Source organism: Lampetra fluviatilis, chromosome 44 (genome assembly GCF_964198595.1).
Source record: "Lampetra fluviatilis chromosome 44, kcLamFluv1.1, whole genome shotgun sequence".
Classification (NCBI taxonomy): domain Eukaryota; kingdom Metazoa; phylum Chordata; class Hyperoartia; order Petromyzontiformes; family Petromyzontidae; genus Lampetra; species Lampetra fluviatilis.
In genome coordinates this window covers 2,403,090-2,423,784 of record NC_136318.1, presented here as the reverse complement: position 1 = coordinate 2,423,784, position 20,695 = coordinate 2,403,090, and positions in this window count along the sequence as shown.

Here is a 20,695-nt window from a genome sequence, read left to right as displayed (position 1 = left end):
CAAAGACAAACACATACCGACACACACACGTGGACACACACACACGTGTACATGCATACAGCCAGAAAGTTATAAATATACGTGACAAAAATAAACCGCAGCTGGGCAGCACACAAACCCGGCTCTGAGCGTAAAGCAGAAACAGCCATCGACTGTGGCCTCTGCGTTGATGGTGGTGATGGTGGTGGTTGATGATAGTGGTCGTTGTGATGATGATGATGGTTGTGGTGGTCGTGGTGATGATGGTGGATATGGTGGTGGTGATGATGATGGTTGTGATGGTCGTGGTGATGATGGTGGTTATGGTGATGGTGATGATGATGGTTGTGGTGGTGGTGATGATGGTGGTGGTTATGGTGGTGATGATGGTTGTGGTGGTCGTGGTGACAATGGTGGTTATGGTGATAGTGGTGATGGTGTTTATGGTGGTGTTGGTGACAGAGATAATGATGTTGATGTTGTTGGTGGTAGTGATGTTGATTATGATAACAGTGGTGATGATGGTTGTGGTGCCAGTTGTGGTGATGGTGATAACGATCTTAATTATGTTAACTATTGTGTTGCAGTTTGTGACGATGATGATTATATTAATGGTGATTATGTTGTTAGATGCTAATGGTTATGTTCATGATGGTATTGGTGATTGTCAATAATGATGGGTGATACGGATGGTAATGATGTTGATGATGGTGCTGATATTAATGATGACGATGGTGGTAATGATGATGTATAACGATGACATCTGGGATGGTGACGATTATGATGGTGTCTTCATCCTCGTGTGCTGGGAAAGTTTGAGTGAGAGTTGGGCTGAGAGGGAAGGATAGGGGGACGTGGTGGGGGAGTGACTTCACGAGTGTGTGTCTGTGTGTGTCTGTGTGTGTGTCTGTACGACTGTGTGTGTAGGACTGTGTGTGTGACTGTGTCTGTGTGTGGATCTCTGTGTGTATGTCTGTGTGTGTGTATGTCTGTGTGTGTGTGACTGTGTGTGTATGTCTGTCGGGTGCGAGGGGCTGGTAACCCCTCCACCTTAAATTAACTACCACTAAACTACGATGTATAAAACTTATTAAGCTTCTGCCGGAGGCCCCGGGGGGACAGGCGTCTATGACGTCTCCTGGCCAAATCCCAGGAGACTAAATCCTTACCCTCGGGGCTCCTCCAGAAGCAACAAAAAGCCACTTCGGATGGCCACGTGGAATGTTCGAATGCTCACTGCGGAGGAGAGGCTACCACTCCTCTGTCGGGAGTTGGACCGGTACACCTGGTTCTCTGTGGTATTCAGGAGGTCCGGTAGATCGGCTCTGGCTCCTGCCACCATGAGGGGTGGACAGTCCTCTACTCGGGGCAGGAGACTGCCAAACAACAGGGAGTGGCTCTTCTGAACAAAAGAATGAAGGGGGCGTGGGAGCGTGGCGGTGAGGTGTGGGAAGCTGTACGCCCCAGGCTACTTTCGGCTTGCCTTCCCATCTACCAGAGGCGAGGAGTGGTGGTCGTGGTTACTTATGCCCCCACCGAAGACGAACATCCGTGGAGGGATGTAGGCAAGGTCGATGAGTCAGATGCCTTCTATGACCTCCTGTTGCAGGTGCTGGCTAAAGTGGCCACTCGGGATAGAGTCATCTTGTTGGGTGACTTCAGTGCCCGAGTTGGTCATGATGCTAACACCTGGTCTGGAGTGATTGGAAGGCATGGGCCAGATCAGCTCAATAATAACGGTAGGAGGCTGCAAGATTTTTGTGCAGTCCATGGGTTTCTGTCCGTCTGCTACAGCAGAGGTGTAGGGAATTCCAACAAGACCTCCATCTCTGATTTATTGACCTGGTCAAGGCCTATGATACCATCAGTAGGCCTGGGCTCTGGGTTGTTCTTCGTGCTTTCGGAGTCCCTGACCCGCTGCTCACAATCATTAAGGAACTTCATAATGGTGAGCGGGCCCGGGTAAAACTACATGGCCGGGAGTCGGAGCCATTCCCTGTTCACTTTGTGGTGCGACAGGGATGTCCTCTGGCTCCCACATTATTAAACATCTATTTCGATCACGTCGTTCGTGAAGCCTTCAATAGCTGAACCAGAGGAATCTCCATCTGGTGCAGATACAATGGGAGGCGGATCGATGCCCGGGTGCGGTCAAGGGATGGCTCCCTATTGCTCAACCATGTTATGTATGCCGATGATCTGGTAATTGCTGCTCACTCAGAGGAGGAGTTGGAGGCGCTGCTGCTGAACCTGGAGCTTGCCACTAAGAGGTAGGGTCTTACTATCAGCCCCACCAAAACTAAGCACCTGCCTGGGCATTTTGTACCATCGGACACTCCACCCCCACAACTCCCAATTGGTGATAGGACAGCTGTGGAGAGAGTGGAGAGTTTCCCATACCTGGGCAGTGTGCTCATGACCTTTGTCTCCCTAGTGGCGATGTTTTACACACCGCAACTAGGTACTCATTTGAGGCTGAGCCGACCTAAGGGATGCCCAGGACCGGTTCAGATAATTGTCACTGCCGGTGTTTGTGGCCTTGAGCTTTTCAGGTCAATACTGCGCACAGCCGTTTCAATCCGGGTACATTTTTAAGAATTATATCTGTTTGTGTTTCTCCCTTGTGATGGGACTTTTTAAGATGAACGTTGAGATGTATAAGGGGCACCACGGGGTGATCAATAAGGTCTGACTTGGTCTGTGTAACAAGGTCGGCACTGATACGGGGTTGACAGGCGTGGGATGTGTAGGTGAACGTGTGTGCACATCAGAAACGGGGAGACAAAGGCGGCCGCGCCGGCCTTAATAGGTGCTCGCTAACAACACTCGCCCCAACAGTTTGTTAAAGCTACGAGGTTGGGGGGGGGGGCGGTGTCTTTGTGTCTGTACCACACGTGCGAGCGAGATAATGTGAGTGTGAGTGATTGAGTGTTTGCGGGTCCCTCTAAATATAAATGCACGCATGTTGGACCCACGTGCCCGTTGCACGTACGGTACAGGGCTTAAACGTGTGTGTGTGTGTGACTTGCACAGTGCAAGCGACACTGCCGCCATGGGCATCCCCTCTAGGTAGACTCAGCCTTAAATTGTGGGGCCGACTGCGGTGGTGTAAACATCAGCACTTTGGGGGGGATGGAGGAAGACAAAGGCGTCCGGGCGTGTTTTTAAAATCACAGGTGCTGCTCGCTAACATCACTTGCAGCAAGGGACGTGCGGTCAGGGGAGGCAGGGGAGGCAGAGCCTCACCTGCAATACGCCAATGAAAACAGCTGTTACGAAAAGTAAAAAAAAAATCAAATAAATATTAAAACATTTCCACTGATCTGTGTTATAAATGTCATTTCTGTACGATTCCAATAATTTTTTGAGTCAAAATCGCCCAAATTTGCGGAGTTCCGCTGCAAATACAGGAAGCGACGAGAGGTGAGGCAGCGACGAGCTCTGCCTCCCCTCTGATTGCGCAACCCCTCAGTAGCTGGATGGAGCGCGGGCAATAAGCGCGTGCCTGTTACTATCTCAGTATGTCACCAATGTGATGTTTGTAGACCCCTTCATTTCATGTCCTCGCCTTCCATACTCCAGGTAACTTATTTCACGTACAGTAGGTGATTCAGATATTTAGGCTCGCTGGAGTACTGTACGTACAGTACCGGAATACTGTATAACAGTACTGGAGGACATTACCGGAATTCTGTGCATACAGTACAGGGGAACACCACATGAGTACTGTACACACAGTACCGGGATACTGTACATACAGTACCGGAATACTGTATTACAGTACTGGAAAACAAGTGCCGGATCACAGCACCGGAATACTGTACACACAATACTGTAATGCTGCACACGAGAACTGTACGTACAGTCCTCGAGTACTGTACGTACAGTACTCGTGTACTGTACGTACAGTGCTCCAAACACGCTCCACGTGCCGGCTCCCCCACGCCCCCAGTCACCCCTCCCCCTCGCCACGTGCTCCATACTCTCCGCTGAGTAAGTTTTGTGTAAAGTGTTTGTTGTTGTTGTTGTTGTTTTGTTTTAATGAGGCCCGTCCGGTTATTATTCATCCGTATTTAATATATTAGTTGAGTTGAGAAGTGTTGTGGTTTTTTTGTAATCGTGTTTTGTGTAAACTAAATGTTTTTTCGTTGAACTCAATAATAATTATGAGAACGCATGGGCCAACGCGTTTCGGTTTACGCGGTTTCACTTTAAGCGGGGGGGGGGGGGGGTCTTCGTCGCAACCCAGACGGATATCGAGGTACGTCCGTCCACAAACACACGGCGTGTACACAACACAAAGATCCCCCGTGCCTTAGCAGTCTGTAGGGGCAAGTGCTGTTAGCGAGCACCTATGAAGGCCGGCACGGCACACGAGGGGGTGGGTGGCCAGCACCATATATACCCACACACACACGAACAATATTTATTTTATTATATAATATTATTATATTATATAATTATATTATATTAGTTTATCATATTATGTTTTATTTTTATTATTTTGTTATTTTCATTCTACGTGACTTTACCGAAAGAACCAAGAAGATGAATCCCTGCAGTCACGAAAGCTTTAAATCGAAAAATGAACAAACAAACCATATTTAAAGGCCCTTACGTGGGTCACATTTAAAGACATCAATCACAAGAGATAACGAATCCCAATGGGCCGTCGCAACCAGGAATGAACCTCAGAACTCCGTTGTCGTGGTTAAATAAAGGACGCAATTCCCAATGGCTATTTCTCAATCGTGATTAATTAAAGTAGCGAGACAAAGTGGAGATTGTCAATGGATAGAGTTCATCACTGAGCACGTGGTCGTGTGTTACCCACCCACCCCCTGCCCACTAATAGCACTTGTCCCAACAGTCCACCAATACTACACGGGGGATCTTTGTCTTTGGTCAGCTGTGTGTTGTGGGGGGCGGTGGCGCAGTGATTAGCGCACCGCGGCGTGAATTTTCAGAAATTGTCCCGGTTTGGCCTACCCCCCCCCCCTCTAGGTCAACTCGGCCATAACTGAGTGTCTGCTACCCGGTGTGTCAGTAGACATCAACGTCGGGGAGACAAAGGCGGCCCGGGGCGTGACGCTGGCCAACAAAACCCCCAAAGTTTGACGTGCCGGCCTTAATAGGTGCTCGCTAACAGCACTTGCCCCGACAGTCTTTATGTCGGCTGTAGGGGGTGAGGGGCCTCTGACACACACAGCACCACACCCCGTCAATCGAGTTGTAGAAAAGTGGTCACACTCAGCTACCGGATTATAAGACGCATCCACCCACCCTCATCCCTCCCACCCACCCTCATCCCTCCCACCCACCCTCAACCCTCCCTCATCCCTCCCACCCACCCTCATCCCTCCCTCATCCCTCCCACCCACCCTCCCTCATCCCTCCCACCCACCCTCCCTCATCCCTCCCACCCACCCACCCTCATCCCTCCCACCCACCCACCCACCCTCATCCCTCCCACCCACCCTCATCCCTCCCACCCACCCACCCTCATCCCTCCCACCCACCCTCATCCCTCCCTCATCCCTCCCACCCACCCACCCACCCTCATCCCTCCCACCCACCCTCATCCCTCCCACCCACCCACCCTCATCCCTCCCACCCACCCACCCACCCTCCCTCATCCCTCCCACCCTCCCTCATCCCTCCCACCCACCCTCATCCCTCCCACCCACCCACCCACCCTCATCCCTCCCACCCACCCACCCACCCTCCCTCATCCCTCCCACCCACCCACCCACCCTCATCCCACCCACCCACCCTCATCCCTCCCACCCACCCTCCCTCATCCCTCCCACCCACCCACCCTCATCCCTCCCACCCACCCTCATCCCACCCACCCACCCTCATCCCTCCCACCCACCCTCCCTCATCCCTCCCACCCACCCACCCTCATCCCTCCCACCCACCCACCCTCATCCCTCCCACCCACCCACCCTCATCCCTCCCACTTACCCTCATCCCACCCACCCACCCACCCTCATCCCACCCACCCACCCTCATCCCTCCCACCCACCCTCCCTCATCCCTCCCACCCACCCACCCTCATCCCTCCCACCCACCCTCATCCCACCCACCCACCCTCATCCCTCCCACCCACCCTCCCTCATCCCTCCCACCCACCCACCCTCATCCCTCCCACCCACCCACCCTCATCCCTCCCACCCACCCTCATCCCTCCCACCCACCCTCATCCCACCCACCCTCATCCCTCCCACCCACCCACCCTCATCCCTCCCACCCACCCTCATCCCACCCACCCACCCACCCACCCACCCTCATCCCACCCACCCTCATCCCTCCCACCCACCCTCATCCCTCCCTCCCACCCTCATCGCTCCCACCCACCCTCATCCCTCCCACCCACCCTCATCCCACCCACCCACCCTCATCCCTCCCACCCACCCTCCCTCATCCCACCCACCCACCCACCCTCATCCCTCCCACCCACCCTCATCCCTCCCTCCCACCCTCATCGCTCCCACCCACCCTCATCCCTCCCACCCACCCTCATCCCTCCTTCCCACCCTCACCCCACGTCACTTTATCGAAAGAACCAAAGAGTATGGATTCCTGACGTCACGAAAGCTTCAAATCGTTGGTTTTCACGTTAAATGTGGACTTTGTTATGCCCACCGTTTAGTTTCTGTACCCCCCCCTCTCTCTCCATCCACATCCCCGTGTCCCGCTGTAGTGGTGAGCAACACCGGAGATTTGAAGTTCGTTTTCTCGACGCGGCAGTGAAACGATTTTATTTACCAGGTAAGTCCCCACTGATCTGCTGTGTAGCCCTTTTCTTCAGAAGCCACCGGCCATCACAACATGATAGCTCAACGAAGTGGCTTCATCATCATCATGTGCGGGAAGTTATAGTCGCAGCCGAGTTACTCTAATCGCGGGGTGATGGGGAATCTAAATGTGGTGGGCAAAAACCCGGAGGACCCGGAGAAAAATCCGCGCGACCACGAAGAGAGAGACACGCAAACTCCAAATATACAGCAAAAGGTCAGGGTCGAGGTCGAACCCACGACCTCCTGTATACCGGGTGAGGTAGTTAACATCTCCTAGCCACCGTGATGATGATGAGAGAGAGAGAGACACGCAAACTCCAATTATACAGCAGCAGGCGTCAGGGTCGAGGTCGAACCCCGGACCTCCTGTACACCGGGCGAGGGAGATTAACGCAAGTCGGTCGGCAGCTTGCGTGTGGTGAGGTCAAGTGTGGGTACTCCCTCTTCCAAGACGTACTGGCCAGCGTGGAAGAGTAGGCCAAATACCTTCCATAGAGGGGGGCCACCACAGAGGCCCCCCTCTACTGAAGGCCCTTTCCGCAAGCAGTGGCGTGAGCCGGCAATCGCAGGGCTGCGACTTTTAATCAATGTCAACAACAATAATGTTTGTATAGCAGCGTCATTTATACAATTTGCGTTCATCTCTCACAATCTCCCACACACGAAGGCGCATACACGTGGGGGGGGAGGGGGGGACCGGAGCAACTGCCGAAAAAAAAAACGTGTGCGAGGGGGCAACATTCGATCCCCGTACACATCGGACAGCATTGAGTCCACCCTTTGCCGTACCGCCCTCTCCTGGCGAGCCAGGCTATGGGCTCTTCGGCGATCACGGGGAAGGCAGCTGTGCAACATCTGTGCGGTGATCCACTAACCCTCGCTCTACCTTCACCCGACACTGCATCATACGCCACGTGCATGGCCAAAAGCCTCAAACTCTCCGGTTCGATCCCCCCCTTCATCTCCTCCTCCTCACCGTGTCTCTTCCCACTGCTCCTGAGCCGGTGCCACTCGCGATTTCTTCAGCGCCGAGTCGGCAGATCCGCAGTGGCCAATTCCGAGCAGGGCCGGGCCGATCCAGGTCTTCACCGGAGCCGTCCTCTCTTCCCTGAGCACCCGGTCTTTCTCGGAGTCGGAGAGGACCCTGCGAGCGATGTGGATGCGTGTCTGCGGTTGCCGCCAGAGGTGCTTGGGAGGGCGTGGGTTACTGCACGGATCATGTTGATGGTGGTGGTGGTGTTGTTGTTCGTGATGGCTGTCGTGGTGTTGCGGCTGGGGTTGTGGCTGGGGTTGTGGCTGGGGTTGTGGATGGCGATGAGGGTCCATTTCTGAGCTCTGTCGTGAGTGCGCGTGGGAAAGAGAGACCCGGTTAGGAATGCGCAGATTTGAGGCACGCACGAATCACGCACGTGAACACGCACACGCCGAGATTGGGGGGACAGAATCACGCCCGGTCGCCTTTGTCTCCCTAATACCGACGTTGATGATGAACCACACTGGCTACTTACGCCACCACCGCCCGGCTGGTGGGCACGTACCCAACGAGAGTAGAGATGTGTGTCACCTTCGGCAGGCCGGCCTGACCAGCGTGGTGAAGTATGGTCCACTATCCCTACCCTAACTCCATAGCCCCACGGTAAAAGCACTCATAACCTCTCCAGTCTTCTTGGTTCTTTCGGTAAAGTCACTAAAAGGGAGATGATAAAATAATAAAAATAAAACATAATAAAATACAATTCTCACGACGTTTCGGCCACAACGCAAGCAGCCGTCCTCAGGTGAAGAACAGGTCTGTTGGAAAGACAGCGTCTGAATGAACACCACCAAGCTTGGCAGCGTATATTTGCAAATTCCTTTGTCAAGACACTCTTCCTCCCCTAACCCAGCTTAAATATACGCTGCCAAGCTTGGTGGTGTTCATTCAGACGCTGTCTTTCCGACAGACCTGTTCTTCACCTGAGGACGGCTGCTTGCGTTGTGGCCGAAACGTCGTGAGAATTGTATTATATTATTATGTTTAATTATTATTATTTTATTATCTCCCTTCTACGTGACTTTACCGAAAGAACCAAGAAGATGAATCCCTGCAGTCACGAAAGCTTTCAATCGAAATTTAACCGCTCCAGTGTCTGACTTCACACCGTACATGGAGTTGGCCGGCTTAGGTGGAGGAGCGAGGATATTCTCAGACTGAATCGTGGTGTATATGATCAGCAGCAGAACTCCTTCGACATGTGAACAGAGGTGGTAAAAACATATTTGTGTATTATACCAGCTAAGGCCCACTGAGCGATGTTTCTCTCTTTCAGAAGCGACCTGACCATCACAGAATGATAGCTCAACGAAGTGGCTTGTCATCATGTGGAATATTTTTGTTAGCAGCCATATACTCGGAACGCGTGTTGTTGATTCTAAATGTGGAGGGACAGACCGGGGGGAACCCGGAGAAAAATCCACGCGGCCACAGGGAGAGAGAGACACGCAAACTCCAAATATACAGCAGCAGGCATCAGGGTCTGGAGTTAGTTAACATCTCCTAGCCACCGTGATGATGATGAGAGACACGCAAACTCCAAATATACAGCAGGCGTCAGGGTCTGGATCGAACCCACGACCTCCTGTATACCAGGCGATGTAGTTAACATCTCCTAGCCACCATGATGGTGATGAGAGAGAGAGACACGCAGACTCCAAGTATACAGCAGGCATCGTCAGGGTCTGGATCGAACCCACGACCTCCTGTACACCAGGCGAGGTAGTTGACATCTCCTAGCCACCGTGACGATGAGAGAGAGAGAGACACTGCAAACTCCAAATATACAGCAGCAGGCATCGTCAGGGTCGGGATCGAAACCCACGACCTCCTGCACACCAGGCGACGGAGTTAACATCTCTTCTACGTAGCGAATCAAACCTTTATGGCATAGGAGACAATACAGCAGCAGTCCTCGAGAAATGGCAACATGGTACCACCTCCGTGAGAGTGAAAGATGATAACTCCGCATATTTCCCAACAATGGAAAACTTCCCCCACCGCAGGAAGGATAGTTTTAATATTTTTAAAGCGTCGAAAAGTATCGATTTAAAGCTTTCGTGACTGCAGGGATTCGTCTGAATGAGACGCTGTCTTTCCAACAGACCTGTTCTTCACTTGAGGACGGCTGCTTGCGTTGTGGCCGAAACGTCGTGAGAATTGTATTTTATAATGTTTTATTATTATTTTATTATTTCCCTTCTATGCTACTTTTACCGAAAGAACCAAGAAAGACGTCGAAAAGTAGTTGTGGAGGGGTGAGATTTTTAAATCTTTCATGGAATCACACACACGTGCTTTAATAGCCGTCAAAGAGTGAATCAGATCACATTGCCAAGCTCGCACTGCAAAGCCTTTCAAACCATTGAAACGTTCCGTCTACGCACCGTGTTTACGTGCGTTCTGTGTGTCTTTGTCCGTGGCATAGAGTGTCTGTGTCTAGTGGTGAGGGCAACTCTCCGCTACGAGCCCGGCCACCCGATTTCGACACCAGCCCACGGTCACCGCCAACGCCAGCGACGATTGCACGAGTACCTGGAGCGGTGTGTGTGATCGTCAGTCCTGGGGAGACAAAGGCGGCCTTGGTAGGTGCCACTCGCTAACAGCACTTTCCCCAGGAGCCTGTTTATATACGGGCTACACGGGGGCATCATTGTTATGTTTATGACGGATCTTTGTATCTGTGTATGATCACATGAACTGTATTATGTGTATGTGCGTTGTGTACACGCGTGTTTATGTGTCTGTGTTTATGTATGTGTGTGTGTGCGCACACACACTCACCTTGACTCCGTGACTCCCCCCCTTGTCTCTCTGTGTGCTTCGAAGTGTCTATGTGCCCCCCCCCCCCTCCTTGTCTTTGTGTTTTCCCGAGTCTCTGTGAGTCTGCGTTTCTCAGTGTCTCTGTTTCCCCAAGTCCCCTGTTTCTATATATGTGCGTCTCGGTCTATGAATGTGCGTCTCTAATTCACATCGTGTCTCTCTGTGTGTCCCCAGGTCTTCCCGTCTCCCTGTGTCTCTCTGTGGTGTCCCTGTGTGTCTCCTCGTGTCTCGATGTGTCTGTGTGTGTCTGTGTCTCCCCACGTAGATCCGTGTGTCTCTGTAACGCCTTGTGTGTGTCTCAGTGTCTCCCCGTGTCTCCACTTTGTAACCGCGTTTGTGGGTGTGGCTGGGAAAATTGGAAAGGCAATACGGGCGTAGAGATAAAATAACACAACCACAGTCTGACGACAATCACAACCACATTGTGAACACAATATAATCACCACCACACTCTAAACACACCCTAACCACACTCTAAACACAACGTAATCACAGCCACACTCTAAACACACACTAACCACACTCTAAACACAATGTAATCACAACCACACTCTAAACACACACTAACCACACTCTAAACACAATGCAATCACAACCACATTGTGAACACAATATAATCACCACCACACTCTAAACACACCCTAACCACACTCTAACCACAATGTAATCACCACCACACTCTAAACACACCCTAACCACACTCTAAACACAATGTAATCACAACCACACTCTAAACACACCCTAACCACACTCTAACCACAATGTAATCACAACCACACCCTAACCACACTCTAACCACACTCTAAACACAATGTAATCACAACCACACTCTAAACACACACTAACCACACTCTAAACACAATGTAATCACAACCACACTCTAAACACACCCTAACCACACTCTAAACACAATGTAATCACAACCACACTCTGGCCACAACCACACTGACCAAAATTTAATCACAACCACATCCTAACCACACTCTAACCACAATCACATCCAGACCCTTACCACAATCTAATCACACTCTAACCACAATGTAACCACACTTTAACCACGATCCGCAACCACAGCCGAACCACAATCCTAACGGCACAATCACAAACAAGTGAAGTCAGTTGTATTTTAGTTTACACACGTGACGCATTTCTGGCACAAATCTGCATCATCACATTAATACTCAAAACATAAACATCGAAAATGCTGTACACCAGAAACCACACCATAACGACAACCACACTTTAACCACAATCTAACCACACTAACCACAACCACACTCACCATAATCACAAACATAGCGTAATGACAACAAAACCCGAACCACAATCTAACCACACTTTAGCCGCAATAATAACCACCCCCTGATCACAACCAAAACTCAAACCACAATCTTAACCACAAATCACAACCACAATCTAATCACACTATAACCACATCCTAATCACAACCACACACAAGCTACAATCTAACCACAATAACAACCCTCTTCACAATTACAACCACACTCTAACCACAATCACAACCACATAGACAGGGCAGAGAGTGCTGTGAAGAATGATGATTTCCCGAAAACGTTGCCTGTTATATACAGTACTTTGTCTTTATAAAGCCACACACATACAGTCATATGTAACACAAGACACCCATTAGCGTCATTGTGGAGATTTAAATAAGCAGACCACCCGCCACTTTTCGTATCTGTCTCTCTACATGAATACAATTTTGTACCACGACTCAACACATAACCCCTACTACAATCTAACTAATCATATATGGAAAATACAAAATAGGTTTTACCCTCTCTGGCAATAAAACAGGTGTTAAGATGTGTACCGTACACACAAAATAGAAACGTTTAGCAATAAATTAAGTTCGCAATAACCAGACGTGCTTGTGGTGTATGCAAATCAGTTTTAAATACAATTCCATATCAAATATTATCTGATAATTATCAGAAAATGCTTGTTTGCATGTACACAAGTACCGTGTGTGATTAATACGATATTGATTCCTTCCAAAAGGTTTTATTTGGTGTTTGAAGATCTTAACACGTCCTGTTTTATTGCCAGAAAGGGTCAAACTATTCTTATGTGTTCATACTTTGTTACTGGCAAAAAGGTCCCATTTTGTAACTCATCATATCTGCCCCAACGTATAAATGCAATGTTGTACCATGACTTAACAAATACGATTCCTACAAACTGTTTACGGTATAGTAAGCCACTGGTGTGCACTCCTTCAGCGGAGTAGCAAAGTGACACAAACTCTGCTGAAGAGCCTCTCATCATGGCCAGCAGCAGACATCCACGTTGCCATCTCGGCCCTCAACACAGCAATCCTGCCATCATGCACAGGCCATGGGTTCAGTGTTAGTCTGTGGGTCCAGTGTTAGTCTGTGGGTCCAGTGTTAGTCTGTGGGTCCTGTGTTAGTCTGTGGGTTCATTTTTAGTCTATGGGACCAGTGTTAGTCTATGGGACCAGTGTTAGTCTGTGAGTCAGTGTTAGTCTGTGGGTCCAGTGTTAGTCTGTGGGTCCAGTGTTAGTCTGTGGGTCCATTTTTAGTCTATGGGTTCAGTGTTAGTCTATGGGTCCAGTGTTAGTCTGTGGGTCCATTTTTAGTCTATGGGACCAGTGTGAGTCTATGGGTCCAGTGTTAGTCTATGGGTCCAGTGTTAGTCTGTGGGTCCAGTGTTAGTCTATAGGTCCAGTGTTAGTCTATGGGACCAGTGGTAGTCTGTGGGTCTATTGTTAGTCTATGGGTCCGGTGTTAGTCTGTGGGTTCCTGTGTTAGTCTATGGGTCCAGTGTGAGTCTATGGGTCCAGTGTGAGTCTGTGGGTCCAGTCTATATAAAACCACTGTAGCCTGCACTCCTTCAGCAGAGTAGGGATAGTAGAACTCCGTGACCTCTGTCTCTTGAAGCACTCTCATCGTGGGGAGGTGACAATGGCAGCCAGATCCCGAACCTTTTTCTGCTGCCATCATGCTCAAGAAGAGAACTGCTACTATGTGAATATACGATTACCGTGGAGGAAAACACCGTTTCAAATCCATAACGCTTGCAGCATGCAGCTCTGTGGTGACCTCCCAGTGTTCACGACTCAGTGTTTCCAATTAACCCCAGCCCTGGTTCCAAGCAATTTAGGGAGACACGTTGCTAGGCAACCAGGTGACCGGAGACACAGGGGGTGAGGGTGGGGGTGGGGGCGAGGGTTGGAGGTGCGGTCGAGGTAATGGAGGTGTGATAATTGACGATTAGGGGCGACGTTTCGGATCCATATTTAGGGGGGAGTCCTGGCTGTGACGGTTATTGATCGGGCGGAGGCGGGTAACGTTCAACAATCATAGTCAATCCACTGCTGGATGAGGCATCCACACATTGTTCATCATCTCTCGTGATGCTGTGATGTGATGAATGCAGCCAGCACCTGCAAACGAGTGGATTTCATCTCCTTGATACACAAACTCCTGTGGGGGCCGTGTCCCATCATTCAGCCCACTGGGTCGTGAGCAGGAAGCCAACGTGGGTAACCGGGGTTCACAGTGCAGTGTGCTAACCACTAAACTTATTATCCCCCAAATATAACCAGATACCCCCCCGTATGCCCTTGACAGACTTTTGGGGCAAAAGTGCTGTTAGTTGTGAGCACCTATGAAAGCCAGAATGACACACGAGGGGGTGGGTGGCCAGCACCACGTCCAACCGCCTTTGTCTCCCCAGTGGCGATGTTTACACACCACACCAGACACCCATTCGAGTGACACGAACCCCTAGACCCAATCTGTGAGGATCAGTCACCGGGTGCCTGAGCGGGAATCCAGCACCGATGGAGGTCTCGTGCTTCGAACAAATCGACCTCACCGACCTGACCAACGATTTAGTGTTTTGCCCATAATACATTAATAAATAAGAAAAAAGAATAAAAAACAGAAAAAAAAAGACAAAAAAAAAATAAACAAGAAAATAAATTAAGACAAAATAGATAAAGATAAAAAGAATAAGAAACGGATAAAAAAGAGAAAAAATAACAAAGAAAGAAAAAAAAAATAGAATATAAAATAGAGAACAGCAAGTAAGCAAGTATCAATAAAAAAACAATTAGTGTATCCGTTAACAAGAGATATATCTATAGGCATGAGCAGCAACCTTTGCAGGCAAAGTTCCATGTTCTTAGACATTTGAGTGAGATAAAGTGCGGTGTACGTACACATTTTAACACGTAGGCTTTCGCGACCAATATCATCCATAAGAGGGTTTTTTTGGGTTAGATCGCGTAAATAAATGTGTCGTTAAAACCCACCACCACCCGACACAGCCAACTAGTAAGGGTTGTCACGTGAACAGAACGTGCCAATTCATCACCAGGACAGCACAAGAACTTCTGCGCGCTTGCGCAAGAGCGTGGTCACCACATCTACAACTATATATAACGAAACAGGTGGACGTCTCCACAAATCTGTCTGTTGCCTGATGAAGCTGGTTGTAATTACTGGCGAAACGTCGTACTCAGATTGTAAATGTTGTGGCTTGGCTCTCCAACACACCGGTTAGTGCTGTACTAGTATACTACACTATACACTACACTATACACTACACTACTATACACTACACTATACACTACACTACTATACACTACACTACTATACACTACACTATACACTACACTATACACTACACTACTATACACTACACTATACACTACACTACTATACACTACACTATACACTCCACTACTATACACTACACTTATACACTGCACTATACACTACACTACTATACACTACACTACACACTAGTGCTGTACTAGTGACGAATTGGCCACGTTCTGTTTACGTGACAAACCTTACTAGTTGGCTGTGGTGGCGGGTTTAACGACACATTCATATCTTCTTGGTTCTTTCGGTAAAGTCTTTCGGTAAAGTCACGTAGAAGACCAGGTCTTCACCTGAGGACGGCTGCTTGCGTTGTGGCCGAAACGTCGTGAGAATTATTTTATAATGTATTATTTTTATTATTTTATTACTTCCCTTTTACGTGACTTTACCGAAAGAACCAAGAAGATGAATCCCTGCAGTCACGAAAGCTTTAAATCGAAAAAGACACATTCATATATTTACACGATCTAACTGCAAAAAAAACCTGTATTATGCATGTACACATTGTTCACACAAACAACGGACCTCATTCAAGTAAACTCATCCTTCTTGTGATATTGGTTTCAGCTCTCGGGGCTCCCACCCAAAGCCACGATCGACGCCTTGACCGACGTCATCTCCTTTGGTGAGTGGACGAGGGGGGTGGTCGCAGCTGCTGCTGCTGCTGCCACAGCGAGGAGAGTCGTAGCAATGCAGCTGCGTGTCTCGTACTGTGCTCGAATACAAAGGCTCGCAAACTGCTTCGCGTAATTTTGACATGAGATGCTGTGCTTCATTTGGGTTTGAAAGTCACAACGGTCTTGGCAACGTACAGTGAGGGAAACAAAGTATTTGATCCCCTGCTGATTTTGTACGTTTGCCCACTGACAAAGAAATGATCAGTCTATAATTTTAATGGTAGGTTTATTTGAACAGTGAGAGACAGAATAACAACAACAACATCCAGAAAAACGCATGTCAAAAATGTTATAAATTTGCATTTTAATGAGGGAAATAAGTATTTGACCCCTCTGCAAAACATGACTTAGTACTTGGTAGCAAAACCCTTGTTGGCAATCACAGAGGTCAGACGTTTCTTGTAGTTGGCCACCAGGTTTGCACACATCTCAGGAGGGATTTTGTCCCACTCCTCTTTGCAGATCTTCTACAAGTCATTAAGGTTTCGAGGCTGACATTTGGCAACTTGAAACTTCAGCTCCTCCACAGATTTTCTATGGGATTAAGGTCTGGAGACTGGCTAGGCCACTCCAGGACCTTAATGTGCTTCTTCTTGAGCCACTCCTTTGTTGCCTTGGCCGTGTGTTTTGGTTCATTGTCATGCTGGAATACCCATCCACGACCCATTTTCAATGCCCTGGCTGAGGGAAGGAGGTTCTCACCCAAGATTTGACGGTACATGGCTCCGTCCATCGTCCCTTTGATGCGGTGAAGTTGTCCTGTCCCCTTAGCAGAAAAACACCCACAAAGCATAATGTTTCCACCTCCATGTTTGACGGTGGGGATGGTGTTCTTGGGGTCATAGGCAGCATTCCTCCTCCAAACACGGCGAGTTGAGTTGATGCCAAAGAGCTCCATTTTGGTCTTATCTGACCACAACACTTTCACCCAGTTGTCCTCCGAATCATTCAGATGTTCATTGGCAAACTTCAGACTGGCATGTATATGTGCTTTCTTGAGCAGGGGGACCTTGCGGGCGCTGCAGGATTTCAGTCCTTCACGGCGTAATGTGTTACCAACTGTTAAAATTATAGACTGATCATTTCTTTGTCAGTGGGCAAATGTAAAAATCAGCAGGGGATCAAATACTTTTTTCCCTCACTGTACTACCAGTACATCTTGATTTACTGTGGCAGTAACAAGATATGAAAAAATAAACATGAACAGTTATGTTTAGGTAGCACGGTATATATTTGGAAAACCCATAGAGATTTGCAATCTAACAGAGGACGTGTGCATTACATGGTATTCTGGACATCACATTTTTTAAATTTCAACAGAACCAAGTATGATTAAAAATGTGTGCCAGATGGAACTGTATTCTAAATCAGCATGGTGCAGTTCTACCATAATACAACCATGTTATACTGGTAGGAACCTCCTGGTTACACCAGCCCACAGGGGATTATTGTGTCCGTCCGTCTGTCGTGCATCCAAAAATGGGAGGGGTGGGGCTGGGTGGAGAGGGGAGAGTGGGGAGGGGCTGGGTGGGGAGGGGCTGGGTGTGGAGGGTGGAGAGGGGCTGGGTGGGGAGGGTGGGGGGTGGGAGGGGTGGGCTGGGTAGGGAGGGGCTGGTCAACCCGTGGTGCCCTTATACAACTCAACGTTTAACCTACTCACGCCGGCTTGTGCCCGCCCTCACATCTTCTTGGTTCTTTCGGTAAAGTCACGTAGAAGGGAAGTAATAAAATAATAAAAACAAAACATAATAAAATAAAATTATATTATTTTATTTTTTTATTTTATTATGTTTTATTTTTATTATTTTATTACTTCCTTTCTACGTGACTTTACCGAAAGAACCAAGAAGATGAATCCCTGCAGTCACGAAAGTTTTAAATCGAAATTTACCCGCCCTCACAGTCGGACATATTTGCGGAATACACCACGCCGCCATTGACACTGGCCATTGACCGAGCAACCCAACGTTCCTACCAACTCCCTCCGCAGGAATGTGTTACAGAACAGCCCTCAACACAAACTGTGGGTCGTTAAGTGAGGAATCTATTAAGCGTATATGCTTGTATAAAAATGTACCATCCTCTCTAGTGATAAAAATATATATTTAAAAAATCTGAAGTGTCTCCTTGCTCAAATGAACATCAGGTGATCCTCATTTCGTCTGGTGGCCCAGCGTCGAGTGGGAATTTCACTTTTATATTTGGGAACCATCCTTTCCACACAACTACTTGTGATGTCTCACAAACCGTTATCAATTGTATCGACCCTGGAGGGATGATATGCCGAGTCGACCGCCGACAGGGAATTATATTTGCAGCATCACAATTAAAGGTTAAGGACCTCCGCATTGTACTTATCACCAGAACTAATTCAGTCTCTCTTGTTGTTTCTCTGAAAACCAGACGAAAAGAAGCGCTCCATCAATGGCAAACGGATCATCCCGTGCACCGTCTCTCCGAGGAAGATTCTGGAAACCCACAATAGAAATTTCATAAATTTTCTCCGCGGGTGCCCTCAGTAAGAGATCCGTTACTTTTGTGTACATTTAACCTCGTTAAAATTATTAAATACTAGCTTATATACCCGACGTTTCCCAGGATTTCATTTTCTCATAGGTACTATTTGTTAGAAAGACCTTATTTTTATTATTTTATTATTTCCCTTCTACGTGACTTTACCGAAAGAACCAAGAAGATTAATCCCTGCAGTCACGAAAGCTTTAAATCGAAACCTTAAGGTAGCTTTAGACTTTTCGGAAAGGCTCCATAAGAAAGGTGATAAAAAAATGCACGACATTAATCGATGATTTATTATTTTTAAAATGTTTTCATAAAAAGACAACACGATTTTTTGTTCTTCTTAAAAACTCATTCCGAAACTTCGAACTGTACGCGAGAACAACATGGCGATTCCTGAGCAGCATGATGGGCGACATGATGCCGACGGCGCCAATAACTACGTACCTAAAGTTTAATATTACCAAGGTACATGTTGCTTGTGTAGCGCCGTAGATGGGCCGCACTTACCTGCAATGGTGGACGGGGCCATCTAGGGCGGCACCTTGTTCCGCCAGGGGAGGGGCTGCAGTGCCAGCCCAAGAGGGGAGGGGCTGCTGGGGGCTCAGGATCCCACACAGCGAAGCCCATTGGGGCCCTCGGCTGGGGGGGGGGGCTGCGGGGGATCCGGGATCCCACGCAGCCCCACCCCTCGATGGGCAAGGGGTATAAAAGGGCACCTCCCCAGCCGATCTGGACCAGTTGAAGACCGAAGCTGAAGAACAGCTAGGTAGGACCCTGAGACCTCTAGCCCCGCTGTCCTTACCAGGGCCGGGACTCTGTGCGGCTCAGTGGCGAGACTCTGGGAACCTCCGGCCCGACGTCCTTGTAAGGGCTGGATCCAGTGGGTCAGTGGACAGAACTCGCACTCTGGATAGGGCGAGTGAGAATAGCCTCCCCCTAGGCACCCATAGCCGGAGGAGCCTGAGTCTAGTCCTGTGTTAGGGTGAGTCAGCCCCGAGGCCTCACTCAGACAGCGGTACAGGAGGACCCTGAGTCTAGTCCTGTGTTAGGGCACGTGAGCCCGGAGGCAGTGCTTGCCCAGACAGCGGTACAGGAGGACCCCGAGTGTAGTTCTGTCAGGGTGAGTCAGAAGAAGCTTGTCAGCAAAAACGTATGCACTTGACTCCCCTATAAGCTGTACTCTGTTCTTAAAGACATTTTTAATGTGTCGCCATAAAGTTGAAGCTTTGAGGCAGTGAAAAATGAATGTTAACAAAGTAATAATAGTTTGTGACGTAAAGTCCTGCTCACAACAGGAAAGTTTGTGGGCAAAAAGACACATTGGCTGGACTTTGTTGTCTTCAGACTTGAGGACATTAAATGAAACAGCTGTACACAGGGGAAAAAGCGTGTTATATTGTGTAAATATGTATACTGTCATAAAACATTGGTTAATGTGTACGCTGTATTTTGAAAAAAGAGTAATAGAAACGAGAGAAAAAAGATATATTATGCATGAAGGGAGCTGTGATTTCGTATGTTATCTCACGCAGTGTCGACAAGAAAGAACAAGTATAACCCGTAAAAACAAAGTTTTTCACTATAAATCCTTTATATGCGTGGCGGCTAGAGTCCTCTCGTCCTCTGTCTTGAGATGGCTGCCACCTATGGGTCAGATGATTGCATTGCACCATTAAGCAATTGGTAATTAAATATAATATTTTTGTCCTAAAAAGTGTAAAATTTCGGAATTTTTTTCACGAACATTAATTGTCACGCTCAACGAGTCTGTGTGGAAAATATCAGCTCGATTGGATCCCGGGAAGTGGGTTAAAAAACGACCGAAAGATTTGCAAGCGAACTTAATATAAAGGATTTAAAAATGTCCCCTCACCCCTACCTTAGTACGGCGAGGAATGTGACGTCACATCAAAATGTGCAACTTTAAATAAATATAGACAACACGTTTTACTGAATTAAGTAGACTTTTTAATAAATGTTTTCTCCGATAATATCAGAGTGCAGCGCCACATTAAATACGCACTACAATGACAATAGTTTAAAGCGATTTGAAGCATGATTTATATATTTTAGGGGGGGAGGGGGCAGAGCTTTGTGACGTCATATTTGAGGGGCGGTCTGACTTTGTGACGTCATATTTGAAGGGGGGGGGGTCTGACTTTGTGACGTCGTGTGACGAGGGAGGGGTCAAAAATCGTCCAAAAT